Below are 21,620 nucleotides of genomic sequence, written 5' to 3' on the forward strand. Positions count from 1 at the left end.
CAGTGGTGGGTTCACAGCACAGGTATGCAGTGGTGGGTTCACTGAACAGGTATGCAGTGGTGGGTTCACAGAACAGGTATGCAGTGGTGGGTTCACAGCACAGGTATGCAGTGGTGGGTTCACAGCACAGGTATGCAGTGGTGGGTTCACAGAACAGGTATGCAGCCAGACAGGAACAAGCTAAGCCTAACTAATCTTTCCCTGAGAGACAGTCTGCAGCAGCTCGCCCTACTCTCACTAACGCAGGCAGCACACGAGTGACCGTAATGGCCGCCGCTGCCTGCCTTATATAAGGGGGGGGGGGTGGGGCTCCAGGGGCTAGTGTAGCCTAATTGGCTACACTGGGCCTGCTGACTGTGATGTAGAGGGTCAAAGTTGACCCTCCATGTGCATTATGGGGTGAACCGAACTTCCGCAAAGGTTCGCCTGCGGGACGCGAACGCGAACCACTGAAGTTCGCATGGAACCGTTCGCAGGCGAACCGTTCGGCCCAACTCTACATCTGACACATCCCCAAAACATCAGCAATCCACCACCATGTTTCACAGTAGAAATGGTGTACCTTTAAGGTGGATATGAGATAAACTTTTACTCATTGCATAATTGTGTTCCTTTCATATAGGTTATAGGGCATTCCTCAAGCCAAATACTTTTTTTGTTTTGTTTTAATACTTTCCCTATAAACTAAACAAGCTTCACCCACAGCTTTTCAGAAAGCCTTGGCACTCAGTCCCAGGTAGCAAGGGCTCATGGGAGCTCAGTCTGAGCAGGAGGGGGAGAAGGTTACTAACCAGAGATTTCAGAGGCAGAGGGGAGGGGGAGGAGGAGGGGGGAGTGACATTTTCCACAGGATGAGGGCTGGAGATGCTATCAGCTTCCCTCAGTGTATTGTGACAAACAGCACATGGTTGCCCTCATTGTATCACAAAAATAAATGATCATACACTTTTAAAGCTGATTGCAGTTAGATTTGAAAATTAAACTATCTAAACTTTAGCTAAGATATATAGACAAGTTACTTGTTATCTATGGGTTCTGTTTAAATCAAACCACGTTCAGGTAGACCAACTAATATTTCAGCCACAACTGCCAGAAAAAATGTTCAGTATACAAGGAAGACCCACAAATACGTTCAGGAGAAATTCAGGACTCTGAAAAAATGTGGTGTGGCAGTTACTATGCAAATGTCACAAAGTATCCCACTTACAATATGCCAAACAGCACAGAGACACGCCTCAAACCTTCTAGCACAAAGTTTGGAGTGATAAGACTAAAATTTTACTTTTTGGTCTCAACCATAAACACTACTTTTCCACTTCTTAATTAGAGTTTGAACACTGCAGATTGGCATTGTTAATTTCTTGGATATTTCCTTATATCCCTTCCTGTTATAGAGTTCTACTACCTTTTCCCACGGATCCTTTCACATTTCTTTTGCTTTCCCCATGACATAAAATCCAAAAAACATCAGTGCAGCTTTGGATGAAAGTGATCCTGTTGCGTTGGACCTGACTGATACACAAGTAGCCGCTTGCTGGCTAAGCTGTTCTCTTCTGACTCTCCAACCTTTCCCCTCTTCTTTTCTTTCTCTGTCTCATACCTCCTGTCCCTCCTCATGGTACTCAAGTAATTTATTATTTTGCTTTGCATGCCCACAGTTTAATGCCCGATATGATGAAACCTATTTCTGATACCAGATTTACATGTTACGTAACTTGATCAGAGGCCCAGCCAATCTTCTGGAGTATGAGGCTGTCTACTAGTTATTTTTACATTTCTAAGCCAGCATTTTTGAGAGAAGAATTCATCATGGTACTATAGTACATGTTTGTTTATTGACCTGGTGGGCTTAAGTTGTATCTTCCATTGGGCCACAGCCTTCTCAGCCACCAGGCAAATACAAATTCTTGCCTAGAGCGCAGGAGGAGGCCAGAGAACAACGCAGGGGAGCTGCTCGCTGCTACTGCAGAGTGTTTTTTTCTTTATGTCAGCTAACACAGCTGACACGTTCCCAGTGTTCCGCCTACCAGACCGCCCCCTCTCTCCTTCAGTGCAGTGGAGTCTCCTGAATACAGCTCAGCCCAGCCTTTGTCCCTCTCAGCCTGCCCATACTTTCTGCCAGTCAGACTCCAGCTCTGCCTCCAGCCCTCTCTTACCACCGCAGAAACGGAAGTAAGACAACTCAGGATTCTCGAGCAGTTTGCACTGCAGTGCAGAACAGAGAGAAGCCAGCATAACAAGTGGCAGCCAGATCAGTGTTCCACAGCCCCAGCACAGAAAGGTTTGTGCTGCTGAGTCTCTGCACTCCTCTCACGTTGTGTGTACTTGCTGGTTGCCTTGTCCCACGTGCTGAAAGCATGACATGCCAGCAGGTCTCTCTCCCTGGGGACAGGCAGGAACTGTCCCTTCCTGTGAGTCTCTCTCCCCCTATATTTGTTTTTGCTGCATCCACTGTCTGGGCTGGTCTGCAGGGAGACACTGCTAAACAGACAGGGATCATGGGGGAAGGGAGCCTTTTTATCAGCACACATACTCCCTGTCGAGCCATGAGCTGGGGTCAGCCTAATTAGTAAGCTCCCCTCCTGTCCTTGTCTTCCTCTGGTTCATTTCTAATAACCCTAAAGGCACATACCCAAGATGTAACTTTGGTGTGATTTTTCTCACAACCGGCGATTTCTTGTTTGTCCCCGTCGTGTGCCGTGCGCTAGGAAGATAGATCAAGGAATGCTTGTTCGTTGTGTCACAGTGGGTTCCCTGATCCATCTTCCAGTGAGTATGTACCTTTAGGTTTCTTTTAAAGGATACCAGAGCTCAAAACATTAGGAGAAACTGGGGGAGCGAGCAGGCATTAATAGTGAGCTGTCCTGATGCCCACCATTCCTCTGCCCTCTTCTTTTATACCTAAAGCCCCACCAACAGCCTCTTCTGGGTTGCTGGAGTCGGGCATCACTGCGCTGGCCTGGCTGTGCGTATCTTACATGAAAGGAGGGGGGCAGAGGAGAGCGGTGGGCATCAGGACAGCTCACCATTCATGCCTGCTCCCCCGTCTCTCCTAATGCTTTGGGCTTAGGTAACATTTAATTAGAGGCACGGTGGCATAGTAGATAGCTCTCTCATCTTGCAGTGCTGTGTCCTGGTTCCAATCCCAGCTATCCCGCTATCTACACAGAGTTTGTATGTTCTCCCCGTGTCTGAGTGGGTTTCCTCCGGGCACTCAGATTTCCTTCCACATCCCAAAAACATATACATAGGTTAATTGGCTTCCTCCTAAATTGGCCCTAGACTATGATACATACACTACATGATACATACATAGACATGTGACTATGGTAGCGTTAGATTGTGAGGCCTTCTGAGGGACAGCTAAGTGACAAGACACTCTGTACAACGCTGCGGAAGTTGTTGGTGCTATATAAATAATAATAATAATGCCTCCCTCTGTGTTCTTCTGAGCCGCTCCGTTCTACCGGTGTCAGCCCCAAAAGTCAGAAACTACAGCACATGCGTGGCCCTGGCCATGCGTCTCCTTGGTCACACTGCTGTGACGAGGAGTGTACTGCACCTGCAACGTTAATTAAAGCTTATAACTATGAAGGCGCAGAACACTCCTGTCCACTAGGCGGTGCATGGCTAGGGCTGTGCACGTGAAGTAGTCCCTAACTGGCTCAGTGTGGAACTTTACTGGAGTTGGCTGCAGGAGAATGGACCAGACGAGATGGACACTAAGGGAACATATGGACTGCAGGGGCCGAGAGGAAGCCCCATGTAAGTAAAATCCACTTTTTTTTTAGGCCAATTCAGTGGTACTTTAAGTATTGCAGATAATGTACAGGGTCATAATCTGCACTTAAGTACCACTGAATTGGCACCCAAAAAAGTGGTTTTTATTTACATGCCTGGGGCTCCCTCCAGCATCCTGTAGCCTGTCGGGGACCTCAGTGTCCCCCCAGTTTGCTCGCTTGTGTTGCAGCCCCCTCTGAAAGCACTAGTTGCAGCTACTGCACATGCCCAGTCTTGGCATTTGTGGGCCTCCTTGATTGTGCTCCCATCACCAGGTTCTGCTGAATGCAGGCCACAATAAGTGTATTTTCTGGTGAAACGCTCTGCCGCATTACAACTATTTTCTGGTGAACGCTGCTGTATTACAATTATTTTTTGGGGGGGGGGGGCGCCACAGGATTTCTCGCCTGGAGTGACAAAATGACTAGAGGCACCCCTGCATTGGGCTATGTACAGTATAACCATGTATTTGTGCACGTTACCAAGCAATGGTGGTGTGTTTTCACTGCTTCTTCTGTTTATTGTTCAATAAGAACTATTGACTTTAGCAAAATAGAACATTGGCAGCAAAGAACAGAGTTTCATATTGTTTTCCAGTACAGGAAGAGTAAAAAAAAAACTTTAGTTATCTATGCAAAAGAGCTTCTCTGAGCTATTCAACCCAACTTGGGTGGAATGCAGTCCTGTTTTCTGAAGCACTTAAACAGCCAAAAAACAATGAGAGATAGCTTGAGATAAAGTTTTACTGCAGGAAAGTTCCACGGGACATTATTTCTGCTGTCATTTATAACTTTAAAGACGGAGTGTGGTTTTAAAACTCCAATTGTGACAGTATGATGCATTGCTGTTTTTTGTTTTTTATTTTATTTTTAAAAGCTACATAACTGAAAATAAAAACATGACAACAAGACTTTTTTTTTTTTTTGCATTTAATGTTCTGTCCTTTATACATATTACACATACAATTCATTATATCATACGTATTTTGCTTTAGGTTAACTTTTAATAAAAACTCCTAGGCGCCCCCAAGTCGACAATGGTTACTCCAATCTTTCTAGGTTCATTTTTAAGTTGAATACATTGAAAATGTGGCGCTAGTTTTATAATTATATTACTTTTTAAAATGAATATGCATGGCAGTTCTGTACAGAACAGGAAACATTTCCTGGCATGCTTTGAAAATATACAGACAAATGTCGAGTTTATTTTGCAAGAATAATGACTCATCTATTAACACAGGTAGCAAGCAAATCAACACAAACCAATAGTAGACTTTCCATAACCATATGTGCTGCTAATTACCTTCCATAATAATCTAGAAACTATTTAACAACTTTGCAAATGAATATCAGAAAGTGGCTACAAATAGAACCGTGTGAAAGAAAGAATCGTGATTTGTAAATAATAAAACCAAATTTACTATACCACATATAAATATTATTTTTCAAGTCAGTGAAAATGCAGATAATTTTATCTTATTTTTAAGGTTTATTGAGTCAACTCATTCAAAAGAGCTACTGGCGTAAAAATATGTGGGTTCTTCTTTCACAGGTCTCCAGAAAGGCTATTGGAAGTTATTCTTTACAGTAGATTCTTGAGGTTTTGGAAGGCTTTCTTCTTCCATTGGAGGTGTGGTCATTGGGGGCTGGAACTCCTCATGTGATAAGTACATTCATCAGCAAGTGACTATGGGCCTGATTCACAAAGCGGTGCTAACTCTTAGCACGGCCGTTTTCGCGCGAAATTTCGCATTGCACGCGATCGTCAATTTTCGCGCGAAACGATAACGTTTTCGCTTGCAAACTCGAATTTTTGTGCGAAAACGATATCGCTTTTGCACGAAAAAATTTTGCGCGCGAAAACATTATCATTTCGCGTGAAAATTCGCGATCGCGGAATGTGAAAATTCGCGTTAAAACGGCCATGCTAAGAGTTAGCACCGCTTTGTGAATCAGGCCCTATATGTGCACAGATCTAGTGGAGATGCATACAACTGTCCTGCACCTTCTGTTGTCATGGAGACTTGAGTATCAGATGCCCTTTGCCTTCTGGGCTTTGGTGTCAGATTTTGGGGATCCAGACCTGCTTATAGTCCAATTTTGTAAAAGGTTTCCTCTTTACCAAAGTATTTGTTCTAAGATATCATCACTGTTATGTACTGTGCATACTGCAAATCCCTAATACCATGTATCGTGCATGCTGGTAGCTGTTCCTGAATCCTGACTGAGGATTCTCAAAAAATAAAAATAAAAAAATTACCTACTGAGATTACTTTGGTGTTCATACTTCTGTCCTGAAGATGGCACTTGTGATACTGCTGTGATACTGCATGATTGCACCCAGTCCCATGCACGCCTCCAGGACCTCTCAAGAGATGCTCCAACACTATGGAACTCCCTACCCCCCCCCCCATTAGGGTTGCCCCCTCCTTCAACATCTTCAAAAAGGCCCCCAAAACGTACCTTTTCACCTTTTGCAAAGCAAAGCATGGCTTAATGTACAGCAGCTTTAACTTGTTAATAAACCTAGTCCTAGTTCTACTTTATTCGGCATCAGTGATTATTGAACTTAATTATTTTGCAGGCTTAACCTGGCTATATCATTATCTACTCTTCTTTGCTTCTATATCAAGTGTGCACAGGATTGGTGTGCTTCCAGTGTACTCAGGGCTGCCATCAGAAATTTTGGGACCTCTCACACATCATCAGGCCTGGGCCCCCTTCCCTGGGCCCACTCTCTAGCCACCTCTCCTCCGTGTCCGTACGCATGCGGCTAAAAATGGGCAAGGTTTCGAACACTCAAGAAAGCGGCATGCACAGCATGATGTGACAAAAAGTGGGCGTGACCATGGCATGTTGTGGCTGGAGCCAAATACTAGCAAAATACAGGTATTCCCCGTTTAACAAATGAGATAGGGACTTGTAGGCCTGTTCTTATCCTTTATCTGTTCTCTTTTGTCCCCCTCTTTTCTTCCTGTGCCTCTTTTGTCCCCCTCTGTCTCACCTCAGTTTGTGCCTCTTTTTCCCCCTCTGTATGACCTCATGTTCCCGTCTCATCTCTTTTCTCCCTGTCCCTCTTTTGTCCTTCTCTGTTCCCCCTGTGCCTCTTTATCCACCTGTGTTACCTCTTGTCCCCTTCTGTCTCAGCTCGCCCCCCTGCCCTAGCCAGGCATAGGTGCCCCCAGTATAGGTATCCAGGCATAGGTGCCCCCAGTATAGGTATCCAGGCATATGTGTTCCCAGTATAGGTAGCCAGGTATAAGTTCCCCCAGTATAAATAGCCAGATATAGGTGGTGCCCCTAGTATGGGTAGCCTGGTGTAGATGCCCCAGTATATGTAGCCTGGTATAGCTGGTGCCCCAGTATAGGCCAGCAAGATACAGGTGCCCCAGTATAGGTATACAACTATAGGTGGTAGCCTGGTATAGTTGCCCCCAGTATAGGTAGCCTGGTATGGGTGGTGCACCAGTATAGGTTAACCTGTTACAGGTGCCCCCAGTATAGGTAGCAAGTTATAGAAGCCCAAGTATAAGTAGCCAAGCATAAGTGGTGACCCAGTATAGGTAGCCAGGTACAGTTGGTACCCTCAGTAAAAGTAGCTAAGTATTGGTGGTGCCCCAGTATAGGTAGCCAGGTATAGGTGGTGGCCCAATATAGGTAGCCTGTAGCCAGATATAGGTGGTGCCCCAGTATAGAAAGTCCTCTGTAGTGGGCTCACTCATCTGCTCCCCATGTTCCAGTGCTGATGTCACTCTTCTCTCAGTGCTGGAACGCGGTGTGCTGGTAAGTGAACCACAGGCCAGCAGCCAGCACATGCAGCCCTTACAGCGCTTTGGGGGGGTGGCCAAGGGCCCCCAGAAGCCCTGGGCCCCTCACTGCAGTGTCCGTTGTCCCCCCGATGGCTGCCCTGAGTGTACTATAAAGGATATTATCAATATTCCAAGTACAATGTTTTCAGACTCTGAGCTACTATAATCTAACCAGATGTATGTGTATATTCTTTCTCTCTTTCCCAGACAGTAATTGATCTTAAAGCGGACCTGAACACAGTACGTCCTTTCTGCTCTAAAAGATACACAACAGCATAATAACCGTTAAACATAAAAAACAACAACTTTGTTACAGCTGATACAAATCCTAAAATAAATCTGCTCTGTTTCTACTTCCTGGTTCATGGAAGCAGACATATTGTTAACCTCCTCTGCTTTCAAATGAGCTTATCTGCCTTATCTGCCGTGGCAGTCATGTGACTTAAATGAGGGGGAATTAGGACTGGCTAAACTTTCTAAATACATACAGGGTGCATTTCTCTCTGTTTTCATTCTATCCTGTGCAAGAGTTCAGGTCCACGTTAAAGGATTCTGTAGTCACCATAGAAGTGGTAATGTACAGGTGGACTCACATGGGGAGTGAGGGTATGAGTCATTGAATCCTTTTTCCATTCCTCACTAGTATTGCAGTGACATCTCCTCCAGTAATCTGCACTGTAGCAGTTCTACTAGCTTTCTCCCCCAAGTGACTTAAATGCCACCCACTTCCTCCTTTCTGACCTGTAATGTAAGGATGGCCTTGCACTTATTGATTTTTCCCGTTGATAACCGGCAGATTTGATCGCTGTTAGAAATTTATTCCACAAACAATGCCCAATAAAATGGTCTTTAGCCAAATTCGTTTGATTCAGTAGACTGCACAGGATGGAAGATATCACTTGATTGGTGGCGGGTCAGGAGTGCATCAGTAGCAGCATTCAATTTGGGGATGACTGACTTGCAAAGTGTTGGCAGCGGAGCTTACGCTCATCTGTCTGCCAGTGTGTGTCTTCTCTTCATTGCCACCTGGGTCCCTTCTCTCTGTCTCTCTTCTCCATCGCCTTTGTCCCATGACAAACACTGAAGGTCGAACACCAGAGGCCCGCCGTGTAGGTCAAGTAAGGTACATTACACCAGGCCTTTAGTGCCTATTTGAAAAGGTTCACGCATATACAGTATGTCCAATGACTGTAATTTTTGTTCCCAAGAGATCAGTTTGTGTTTTGCAATATCAAGCTATGCAACTGGGATGCCCTGTCATAGTTTTAATTGCAATCTAGAGGGCCATAGCTCTATTTTTTATAACAGTAACAGCTCCCCACTATAAAATCTATCTTAACTTCTAATTTGTTATTCTTCTTACAACCTCTAAGAAGATAACCTTTTTGCCCACTACTAATGTTGACATAAGGGTTTTTTGGAGGACACAGAACAATGCACAGATAAAACCATAAGGTAAGAAGAAAAGCCTTTTTAATTGTCACTGGCATTTTATTTATTTAATATATTTTAATATTATTTTATATTTTTGGGTTGTGTACCAAGTCAACTGCTTACAAATATGTGCAAATGCTCTTTCCCACCAACTGGGCTATTTGCAATATTCCTGAATCCTCAAAGTGGTCTGAAACTCAGCATTTCTTCTTTGCTATAAAATATTATTTACAACCTTAAAAAGGAACTCCAGTGAAAATAAATGTAGTAAAACAAAGTGCTTAATTTTTACCATAATTATGTATAAATGATTTAGTCAGTGTTTGCTCATTGTAAAATCTTTCCCCTCCCTGATTTACATTCTGACATTTATTACATGGTGACATTTTTACTGTGGGCAGGTTATGTAGCTGCTCCTAGCTGTTTTGGCTGTTAGAGACAGCTGTAAACAGCTAATTCCTGTCTGTGAACATTGTTACATTGTGGCAGTTTGCCCAGAGTACCGCGGTACTCAGAGCTTCTTGTGGGAGGGGTTTCAGCACAAAATCAGTCATACAGCGCCCCCTGATGGTCTGTTTGTGAAAAGCATTATATTTTTCATGTAAAAGGGGGTATCAGTTACTGATTGGGATAAAGTTCAATTCTAGGTTGGAGTTTCTCTTTAAGGCTGGTTTCACAGTGGGACGTTAAAGTCCCACGTTACAGCAGCCAGTAACGCAGCCTAACTCACAGCACTGTAAAATCAATGTGCTGTTCACAGTGTACAGGTTGCAGATCACAATGAGAGATTCGGTTCACAGTGTCTGTCTGTCTGGAAGAAACAGGAACATACAGAATGTACAGTGCAGGGAAAGTCCTGTCCTGCTAGTCAGGGGCGCCGCGAGGCACCAAGCAGGCCTCAAGGTCTTAGAGGCCTCGGCGCCGGCGGCTCCGTGACGTCGGCGTGACGTTACTATTTTCCCGCAGCCCCGTGTGGCTGGCAGAGCAGAGCAGGGCTACGGGAAGATGGCCGCTGCCGAAGCCCTGCTCTGGAGACTATTTATGTCTCCAGTATAGGGCTTCGGGTGGCCATGTTCCCGTAGCCCTGCATTCAATCAGCGCGGGAGATTGGAGGAGGGAGGGAGCTCCGTGGGAACTGCGCGCCTGAGGAGCCAGCCGGGAGACTGGGAGAGAAGACTTCTGCCAGTACCAGGTGAGTAAATTCTTTTCTTTTTGCAGCCCTAATTGCGTTTGATATCTGCTGAAAATGTGCCCTAATTGCGTTTGATATCTGCTGAAAATGTGCCCTAATTGCGTTTGATTTCTGCTGAAAATGTGCCCTAATTGCGTTTGATTTCTGCTGAACTGTGCCCTAATTGTGTTTGATTTCTGCTGAAAATGTGCTTCAATTGCTTTTGATTTCTGCTTAAAATGTGCCCTAATTGTTTTTGATTTCTGTTGAAAATGTGCCCTAATTGCGTTTGATTTCTGCTGAAATGTGGCCCAAATCGCGTGTGATTTCTGCTGAAATGTGGCCCAAATTGCGTTTGATTTCTGCTGAAATGTGGGCCAAATTGCGTTTGATTTCTGCTGAAATGTGGCCCAAATTCCGTTTGTTTTCTGTTGAAATGTTGCACAAATTGCGTTTTTATTTTCTGGTGTCTGGGGTAACTGTTGCTGCATTTATTATTTAATGGTCATAGTTGGCTATATTTGCTGTGCTATGGTTAAGCTCCACCTATACAATGTCATGGCCACGCCCATCGTGCGGGGCAATCACCCCGACATCCATTTTTCCCCGCTAACAGCCCCGCCCCAATCCGCCCTCTGGCCCCACCCACATGCCATGGCCACACCCACTTATGTGGGATAGCCACACCCATTTTTGCCATGGCGCAGGATAGAGCCACTTCCTACAGTCCGCTTGGGGCCACAAAAACCTTAGCTGCACCCCTGCTGCTAGTCATTTCACCCAGTCTGCTTCCCTAGTAAAATAGTTCAAATGATTCGGTTCAAAGATACGGATCTTTTCAATGATCCGATTCAAATGATCCGAATCCTTAAAAAGATCCGGACTTCCTATCACTAACCTGGAGCGGCTGCTTTGAGAGCTGCATTACGCAGCTCAATCTGACGTCCAACTTCAACAACACCATGTGTTGCATTAGGGGCACATTATGTGACCATAACGTCACCTAAAACGCAACGTCTTGGTGGGAAAGTAGCCTAAACCTATTACCAGAAAAAAAAATTGTAACAGAGCAGCATTCAAACAGTTAAACACAGCACTTTGTTCTGCAGTGGAAAGCTCCTTCAGCTTATGACCTGCATCTGAAGAGGTGATAACATTATCTTTTGTTTACATTTCTCAGTTGCTACTATTAGTTAAAAAAAAACACATATATCCAGGCACATCACCTCTAGTTAGGACATTAAATAAGTTATTAAGGAAAGGAACTATTAGTTACAGCCAGCCACGGAACTGAAACGTAACTGTACTGAGCTCACAGGCAGTCAGAGACAGATGAGAAATGTTCATTAGACAGCTGCTGTTTTATATATATTAAAATCTATGAATACAATGCAATGGCAGCTTGCAGAGGAGATAAACTGTACTTTGGGACCTTGTAATTTGTAAACAGGAACTATTACTTGTGCACAAAAGTGAATATGATAACTGTATGGGTAATAAAAAGTAGGAAAACACATTTTTATTGAATGTTATGTCAGAGTTTTATTCCACTTTAAGTCTGTATGACCACAGTTCTTGTGGTTTACAATGCTTAAGACAGCAATTCCAAGTCCCTTCCACTCAAGGACTGGGCTCTTAGCCATGCCTTGCTTCCAAATAATGGAAGATTATTTCAATGAGAGGGAATATTTTTTACACTCTCATTGGTCGGTGAGGTCAGATGACCCATTTAAACCAATGCGGAAGTTGGCACCTTGGATTAAAACATCACTGCTTATTTATCTATATAAATAGACTAAATAGACCTTGTAGAGTGATCAGCAATTGATCTCAGTATTTGTCCAAATTTCAGCTGAAACTATCAAGAAGGGGCCAGGATACAAGTAAGGACTATACAGCTTTACAACCAGATAGGGAGACCATGAACCATTACAAGGACACACTAAACCTCTCAAAACATTTTTTTTTTTTTTTTTTGCAATGAGCTGCAGTGTGATGAAGAGCAAGCTATAACAGCCTTATCCATGAAGTAGTGGTAAAAATTCCATGCACAAGCAGTGCACATTTACTGGTATTAACGGCAGGGGGCAGTGTGTTTACCTATTTGCACATTGTGCGTCACGGGGGTAACATCTGCATTACTGCTGTAATGCGTGGTACATGAGCTGCATACTGGATGTTACAATAGCTACTCTGGTAACAGGGTACACAAGCGCTGCCCCCTTGCTGTTAGTATCGGTAAAAATTGCCATGCATTGCAATTTTACTTCAACTTCATTCATCGGGCCCAATGTGGCCTGACTACATCAGAGATGTTTTGCATCAACTGCCATATTAAGAAAAACAGAGTTTCAGACTGAAAAGTAAAATTAATTTTTAAGAACATTATACAAAAAAAAAAAAACTTGTGAGATCTGTTACATCAAATTTCCAATGATATTTTATGTGAATGAGAGATACAGTGAGGAACACAAATTCTCTAAATATTAAAAAAATAAACATAAGCTGAAACTCCACTTGTGGTGCCTCAGAATATCCTACCAAGATAACAAAATAAGTCCATTACTGCGCTGAGCTGTTCCATGTCCCAGTTTATGAATTATCCTCGTTACAAGGCTGCTTCTGAATTGCACTTCTCTAAGTCAATATTGATTTTCTGCTATTGCTAAAGCATAAGGACAGCGTCTCAACTAATTTTTACGACACTCCGTTCTCTGTTTCATCATAACATGATTATTCTTCTATGGCTTTATTCTCTTTGTATTTTTCGTTTTTACAAAAAAATATAAATCTTACAATAAATTACACTATATATATATATATATATATATATATATATATATATATATATATATATATATATATATTTCCTGTATTTAGATTTTTTTGCTTTTACTGACTTTGGTATACTTATTGTAAGAGAATCACCTGCTGCTTGTTCCAGCGCTGATTTTCTCATTTTTGGGTAAGGGATGCTGCAGATAGACTCGGACTGCTGACATCATCAAGTCAGCTGACTCTCTGCGCGTCGGGGCACGGGTTGGGGACGGTAGAGGGTAGCCTCTAATGCACACACGGCCATCCTATAGCCTCAGACGCCAGCTATATTAGTGTCAGATGATCCTGCATAGTCAGCTGACACTTAGGTAGGGATATTGTGTGATTGGTGCAGTCTGTGTGGCCGACCACTGATTGGAGGATGTAAGTATTTCAACCTGTTGTGCCTGATGTCCTTTGTCCAAGATAGCTGTTAGCTTTGCTACTTGCTGGGTGTTTTTCAGTACAGACTTCTGTGGATTGCTTGCCTGGAATTGACCCTTTGCCTGTTACCTGGAATACTCTTGTTTGCTGCATGGACCGACCTATTGCTTGATACTTGGATTACCCCTGCTTGCTGCCTGGACTGACCTTTCTGCCTGCTACCTGGATATCCTTTGTCTGCTGCCTGGACCGACCTTTGCTTGTTTGACTACGATCTGGTTTACTTGTTTTCTGCTGTGTTTTGCCCTGATCTTGTCGATACTTGGTACTGTTCATTTTTCTGCTCTCTGCCATCAGTCTTGGTACCTTGAGCATTAAGGCCTGGGTGTAACCATAGTTGGGTAGATGTTTCCAGTCTCCTGTTCAAACGGGGACACGCCAAATAGAGTGAAGACTGCAGTGTCAAGTTGAGGCATTAGGATTGATTCGAGAGAGGAGATCCTGACAAGCATCACACTTATATTGGCTGTGAGCACAGAGAAATTACCCCCTTTGTAACTCAGATGACATTCATCTTGGGAACCTGAGCCAAAATGAGCAGGGGTCTCCTTACATTTTAGTACCAGCCTGACAGCAAATAGGCTTTGAATACCACATTTCATAAGTTAGGGGCTTTAGAGGGTGCTGGTGGCCCCGGGCAGCTGCTCAGTTCTCTCCTAGGCAGGCATACACACACAAGATAAGGTGCTTACATCCCAGTGTTCTTACTTACATAAAGGACAGAAGAATCAAATTCATTCATATTTCTTCTAATGTTCACCCTTCTCCTTTTCACTGCTTCCCCTTTATTTCCAGTATGACTCAACAATCACTGATGCATGCTGCCTCTTTTCCAGTTGCAATGACTGATGACTGCTGTCTTCTTCCCTATACACAACCTACTGATGTTCACAGCCTCCTTCCCCATCTTCCAGTACCATCATCAATCCCTCCATTGCGACTGAGGAAGATGCAACCTGCCAACCTTTTTCTGCCCTTAATCACTTCGTACTGCCTCCTGTTTTGTGCCACTTGGATATCAGTGATCTCGATAGCTGCCATCCCCATCCCGCCTTGTTTTGACTTCTCTGTCTTCTGCCTTGTCCTGTCTAATTATGCTATAACTACTGTAGCTCCTTTCACCCAGATCCTCACTACATCCTCAGAGTGGTGTCAGTCATTTACATTTCTTACAGCTCGTTCACATGGTTGGTTGGCGGTGGCTCGTTTTGCGATGCAAACCACTTTTTTGCTACTGTGCAAAAATGCGTTTGGCATCCATTCACATCGGCTACCGCGGTTCAGTCATCACAATGTGTTTTGATCCCCCAGACAGACATGAAAACCATGTGAATACAGCTGTCTTGGATGCTATACATAGTGTCCAAGATGAAATGAGACACAGTGTTTACACAAATGACACCAACTGCCACCAAGATCATTTAAAAAATGGTTCCGGACTGCGAAAACATCATAGTTTCACCCGTGTGAACCAACCCTTACATCTTCAGTCATTTCTGTGCTGGTGCAAAATTACTTTTGCTACTTAAATATAGTGGTAGGCCAGCTTTTGATTTGATTTTGTTCCAAACTGCAGAGGGTTAACGTTTAATGTAGTTATTTTAGTCATCTATTCATTCCACAATGTACACGACTCAATTTCAAGAATATAGTTAATTTTATTATTCTAATCACATCAGTTTGGTGTTAACAGTAAACTGATGTGGAATGAGTGGGGAACTTGAACAAGATAAATTGTTAGGTTTTTGCAGGTAAAATAACTGTCATCCTAAATGAAGATGGTTGATTACAGTTGCAACACATTAAGTCCCTTAAGAATTTTTTTTTCTCCATATAGAATAACAACAGAATCTTTTCTTATTGTTATTGCAAGGCACCATCTTGTTATAGAGGTATGTTTGTGCTTGGATGACAGTGCTAACACAATACATTCACAAAGCCAGAGCAATTATCGGCAAATAACAGTAATGCGGTTTTCTTAGAATCCTATCTCAGAATAATTTGTTTATCCAGTAAGCTATTAATGTTTCAAAACTATTTTATTTTTCTAGAGACGTGTACTGTTCTGCCAATCCATTTCTCTCATTTTACACATTATTTTTATTTAATACGGTTTACATTGTTGTTTCTATGCAATCCAGGCCCATTCTTTAATGAATATTACACAACTATTAAAATAATCTAGACTGCTGGTAAGAAATGGCTAAATATATGCAAGGTTGGATTGGAATCACTAGCTGATTCTAGACATGTGACATAAGTAAGAATCTGAGTATATGTTTTCTGATTTGGCTGCCCTTATTGTTAAAGGACCACTTCAGTGAAAAAAAGTAAGCAGTTACAAACTGACAGAACCTGACAGGTTTTGGACTAGTCCATCTCCTCATAGGGGGTCCCAGGATTTTCTTTGTTTTCAAAGGCATTTGCTGAAAGGCATTTTCACCACTTGAGGACTGCAGTGGTAAACCCCCCTAAAGACAAGGGCAATTTTAACTAAATGGGCCACTGCAGCTTTAAGGCATAGCTGCAGGCCCGTAGAACACAGCACACAAGTGATTCCCCCCCCCCCCCCCTCCCACACACACACTTTTCTCCCCATCTACAGAGCTCTCTGTTGGTGGGGTCTGATCACCCCCCCCCCCCTGTGTTTGTTTTTTTCTATACAAATATTTGTGTTGTTTTTTTATAGATAAAATATCCTTTTTGTTTGTGTCCTGTCCCCCGATCCCTCCCTCCCCCGCCAGCCAATCAGCGTGATCAGCTGTCATAGGCTTTAGGCCCGGTTCACACTTGCGGTGGCCCTCCGGAATCACCGTGCCGGAGCCGCACCGCTTGCAGAACGGACGGAACGGACGCACGGCATAGCAATGAAAGCCTATGCGTCCGTTCACATGCGTCCGTTCTGCCGAACCGGAGCCGGACCGGATCCGGGCCGGATCCGGACTCCGGCCTCCGTTCCAACATGCGCTATTTTTTCATCCGGCTCCTCCGGCAGCCGTATCCGGGGCGGAGCCGGACTGCACCATCCGGCCAATACAAACCAATGGGAACCGGAGAGCGCACAACACACTGGCTGAGAAATCCGGATGTTCTACCCCACTTCCTATGGGGATTGTTGCGGCGATATTGGATGGGGACACATGGGCAAGCATTTTGGAGTGGAGCAGCACAGCTGGATCCGGATCCGGAGATGTTGGCAGCATGTCGGAGGTGGAGGTGAGTGCTAAACAGCAGAGGGCCTGATTCCACAGGTCCCCCTTCTGCTGACCTCCCAGACCCCAACATTTTTTTTGTTTTTAACGTAACTTTTGCCAAACGGATCCGGATCGCATCCTGATGGACACCTGATGCAACCTGACCGTATCCGGATCGGATCCGGATCAGAACCGTACGGTTCCGATCCGGATCCGGTCCGGATCAGGTCAGGTCATCCGGTCCGTTTGGCAAACAACCGCTAATGTGAACCGGGCCTTAGCCTATGACAGCCGATCACTGTGCAGCCTCAGGAGGAGACAGCCGTGTCACACGGCTGTCCCTAGTACAGCGCTGCTGCCGTTTGCATCGCTGTACAAGTAAATAGACGGTGATTACGCCATCTAACAGTCTCCCGAGCGGCGATTGCTGCTCAGAGTCTGAAGAGGGGGCGGAGCTCCGCCCTCCAAGCATGAGAAGCGCGCGCAGCGTGCACACGATCTCATGTAAATTAGAGCCCCAGGACTTGACGCCAATTGGCGTTAGGTGGACCTGGGGCTGCCGCCGCGACCACGCTCATTGGCGTGACAAAATAGACTCACAGCATGATGCACTGATGAAGCCCACGAGACTAAGTGGGCATAACGTGTATGCAGGCGTGGTCACTGAGCCGACGAAGTGAAAGTGTGGAGCCTGGCGTCCTTCACCTTGTAACAGAGCGCAGAGTCTGGCCGGCCAGAGAGAAACCTCACAGTAACCCCGGAGACCATAGTGTTAGGGCAGTGTGAGCTGCGGGACGCTGCAGCTACAAGCCCGGAGAGCTTTGGACATCACGAGGGGATAGAAGAGGTGGTGAGTGCTGCTGAGCAGTGTTTCTAAGTCTTAAAGAAACCGTCTTCCACAACAGTGATGACTATTGTGGGCATAATAAGTTAAAGGGAACCAGAGAGGAATGGCCAATCAAAATAGAAAATGATTTTATACATACCTGGGGCTTCTTCCAGCCCCATAAGCCTGGATCGCTCCCACGCCACCATCCTCCGCTTCCTGGATCCGCCGGTACCGAACCCGTCACTTCCGGCCGACGCGGCCAATTGTCCGCATCACAGGGGCTCCCTCCATACCCGTACGCATGCGGCTGCGCAGTAGGCAGCCACATGCGTATCTGTATGGAGAGAGCACCCTGTGATGCGGAGAATTGGCCGCGTCCGACTGGCCGACTCGCTGCAATGACGGGACCCGGTGGCGGCGGATCCAGGCAGTGGAGGACGGCGGCGTGGGAGCGATCCGTGCGTATGGGGCTGGAGGAAGCCCCAGGTATGTATATTACATCCTCTCTGGTTCCCTTTAAACTATTATTTGAACGTATAAGCTGCAACCTTTTGCTGGCAGTGAACCTGCAATTTTGCAACTTGATTGCTTATTTAAGATCCGTGGAGGATAGCACAATTAAAGTTAAACTTATGTGCAATTTAAGGGAATTCACCCTATTTTGAAGTTTAATCATATCACTGCATTGCTCATATGAGGACTTTAGATAATTGATAACATAAGCAACCTGAGTGAGCAGCACTATATCTGGCCAGAGACGGTGCTTTGTGTATGTGTGGTGAGTGGATGTGAGGAGCGCTCCAATGTCTATGTAAGCAATTTTTTGGGGGGAGTGGGGGTTTTAAATGGGATATGTGTGTATTTTGATACTCAATAAACTATTGTTTATGCATGATTGAGAACTTGAAAGTTTTTTGTGTGTAGTATTAGTTGTTTCAAAGTTCTCCACCTGAATGTGGGGTACATGCCATTTACTCGAAGACTTGTTCACCAGAAACTATTTTGATTGGTTAATTAAAATAATCTAGACTGCTGGTAAGAAATGGCTAAATATATGCAAGGTTGGATTGGAATCACTAGCTGATTCTAGACGTGATACAAGTAAGAATCTGAGTATAAGTTTTCTGATTTGGCTGCCCTTATTGTTAAAGGACCACTCCAGCGAAAAAAGTAAGCAGTTACAAACTGACAGAACCTGACAGGTTTAGGACTAGTCCATCTCCTCATTGGGGATTCTCAGGATTTTCTTTGTTTTCAAAGGCATTTACTGAATACAGTTTAACTGACAAAATAGTTATATACCAGCCAGCTCCCTACTCACTATTTTCAAATTTTTATTTAGCAAATGCAGAGCAGGAAGTGCTTTTGAAAACTAAGAAAACCCAGATCCCCATGAGGAGAAGGACTAGTCCTAAACCTTTCAGTTCTGTCAGCTTTTAACTGCTTACCTTTTTTTTTCTCTGGAGTGGTCCTTTAAAAGTAGACTGGTAAAAGCATCAATTGACCAGGAACAATGTTGCTTCTGCATTGCAATGCATGTTATAATGACAACTCTGCTCTTCCAATGATGGAAAAGTGCAAATACATAATGAATGACTGATTTACTCATCAGCATTATGAATCAATCTATATCATCTTTATGCCATCACCAGAGCCTGCAATTTCCGCCTCCGTAATATCTCCAAGATTCGCCTCTTCTTAACCCCGGACACGACCAAGCTGCTCATCCATGCCCTCATCATCTCCCGCCTTGATTACTGTAACTCCCGCCTTTCTGGCCTCCTCTTGAAATGCATTGCCCCCCTTCAATCAGTTATGAACGTAGCTACAAGATTCATCCATTCTTTGCACCGATCCGCACACACATCTTCCCTCTGTAAATCCCTGCACTGGCTCCCTATCCGATTCAGAATGTTTTTCTAGAGTCTGTGTCTGGCGTATAAATCTGTGCACAAATGCCCTTTCTCTAATAAGACTGTATGCTACTATGGGCTTGATTCACAAAGCGGTGCTAACTGTTAGCACGCCTGTGAAAACCCCCTTAGCACGTTTAAATAAACTTTACGCGCACAAAACTTTATGCGCGTAAAACTTTACGCGCGTACTGCACAGAGCGCACCGCGCGAAGTGCCCATTAAAGCCTATGGGACTTAAAACTTTATGCGCGCAAAGTTAGCTCGTGATCTGATTGAGAAATCCGGTGCTAACCTACTTAGCACCCTGGTTAGCGCGTCTAAAGACTTTAGACGTGCTAAGTAGGTTAGCACCGCTTTGTGAATCAAGCCCAATGTGAGATAGGTTCCATGCTCTGGTGGTAACAGTGGCTCAAGGGGCTGTTTGCAAGTCATCTAAAAGATATATAACTTGTCAAATTGGCAGGAACAGCCAGTTAACCTCATTGATTCCCCAATCCAGCTATTCCATATCTCTTTGATGAGAATTGTGTACACACACTGAATTAAACTCAGACACGATGACCAATAAAGACCAGAATGAATCTAGTGCGTATAAATGGTAGCACCCTAATGTTGCCTAAAGATCCAGCATGCTGGACCTTTAGCAACGACCAAATGAACACCAAGCACATTGTTCTCCTTCTCACACTATTCACAGGAAGCCACTCCACCATGTGTTCCATGTTGTCCCCATAGTAACAGACCCTGAGGGATCAAATCCCAATCCCTGCTGGACAACAGTCCTTGTATGTGTGTATGAGGCTGTAGGTATCAAATTGAATGAACCAACCTACTGCTCACAGGCAAATTTTTGTGTGGCAGTTAAGCATTTTTAAGTCTGCACTAGGAATACCATAAAGAACAGCATGACCCCTATTTGTATATCTGACTAGTGATAGTCATACAGACTGTTATTGTCAAGATAGGTAGTGAAGTAGTGGCATCTGTGAAATTTTCATTGCTTCAATTGTGCATTGAACATCTTGGCACTGAGATTTCATCAAACCTCTGCATTTGGAAGGAGGAGGAGTCCAATCCAAATAACTATGAAAGTTTTGACAGAGACGGATTAAGATGCAATGGGGCCCAAGGCAAGGTAGTAGATGTGGGACCCCCTTGTGGTCTTTGTGGTAAGCTGAAGTGGAGAGAGGTCGGAGAAGGTGGTTGGTGGGCCCTTAGATACCTACTAGACCCCAGGCACCTGCCTAGGTTGCCTAGTGGTTGAATCCTGCTCTGAGTTTTGATGGCTTAAAGATATGAAATGTGGATTACTTCTAATTGGGGCAAGGAGTGGAAAGTCAAGAACTACAGGACTAACAAGATGTACAGCAGATTAAAAAATAAGCGTAACATATTTAGATAATGATTAATTTCACATTTAAAATGTAAATAAAACAACTAGCAAATGGCATTGAAATACATTTAGATGCACTTTCACTTTAGCGTGTAGTTGGAAGTCAAGAGTTTTTCATCACACATGACCATTAATTGGTTGTCAGAGGATAAATGGGGAGCCGGGAACACCTGACACCTGACACTGACTTATCTGTAACAATACAAAGTACAAGTGTGTATAGACCTTAAAGCCACATCTACACGAGTAGATGCGGCCGCGATGCTGCTTATCAATCGAGCCACTGATGTGGCTCGATTGATAAGATCCGACAGGACGGATCTCCGTACCGCCGATTCCCTGCTCGATCCCCGCGAGGGGACAATGGCAGGGAATCGTGCGGGAGATAAGCGGCGCCGGCGGGGACGAGCGGGCACGAGCGGGGAATCGAATGCGGCGCACGCGCGGCGAGCTGGGACGCGGCGGGCACGCGGAAGAGGCGATCCGGCGGCTAATCGAGCCGCCGGATCGCTACAATGTCCCTCCGTGTAGATGGGGCATAACACCTAAAAAGCAAGTAGCTGTGAGACAGAGGCTAGGTGCACACTTAGCAGAAACGCTGAAAATGCAATGTTTTTGCCGCTAATGGAAGTCTATGGGCTGCATGAAAAAACGCATATAAAAAACGCATACGCGTTTTGTATGCGTGCGTTTTTAAAAACGCTAGTTTTGTTGCATAATATTCAAAACGCATAAAAAACGCACATAATGAAAGTCAATGGGAACACAATGTATTGCAATTTGCGTTTTGTACGCATTTTTCATGTGTTTTTATATGTGTTTTTTTTTTCTTTT

The 21,620-nt window shown here is 44.4% G+C and overlaps 1 long non-coding RNA gene across 1 annotated transcript in view; it reads left to right on the forward strand.

Annotated features, from left to right (window-relative positions):
• The first annotated feature begins 2,166 nt into the window (after positions 1 to 2,166).
• The window catches only part of LOC137561621 (uncharacterized), a 204,204-nt gene continuing 184,750 nt past the window's right edge, over positions 2,167 to 21,620 (forward strand). Inside the window, exon 1 of the long non-coding RNA XR_011030072.1 lies at positions 2,167 to 2,281. This is a non-coding gene — a long non-coding RNA (uncharacterized lncRNA). The remainder of the gene's footprint in view (positions 2,282 to 21,620) is intronic.

Source organism: Hyperolius riggenbachi, chromosome 3, assembly GCF_040937935.1.
Source record: "Hyperolius riggenbachi isolate aHypRig1 chromosome 3, aHypRig1.pri, whole genome shotgun sequence".
NCBI lineage: Eukaryota > Metazoa > Chordata > Amphibia > Anura > Hyperoliidae > Hyperolius > Hyperolius riggenbachi.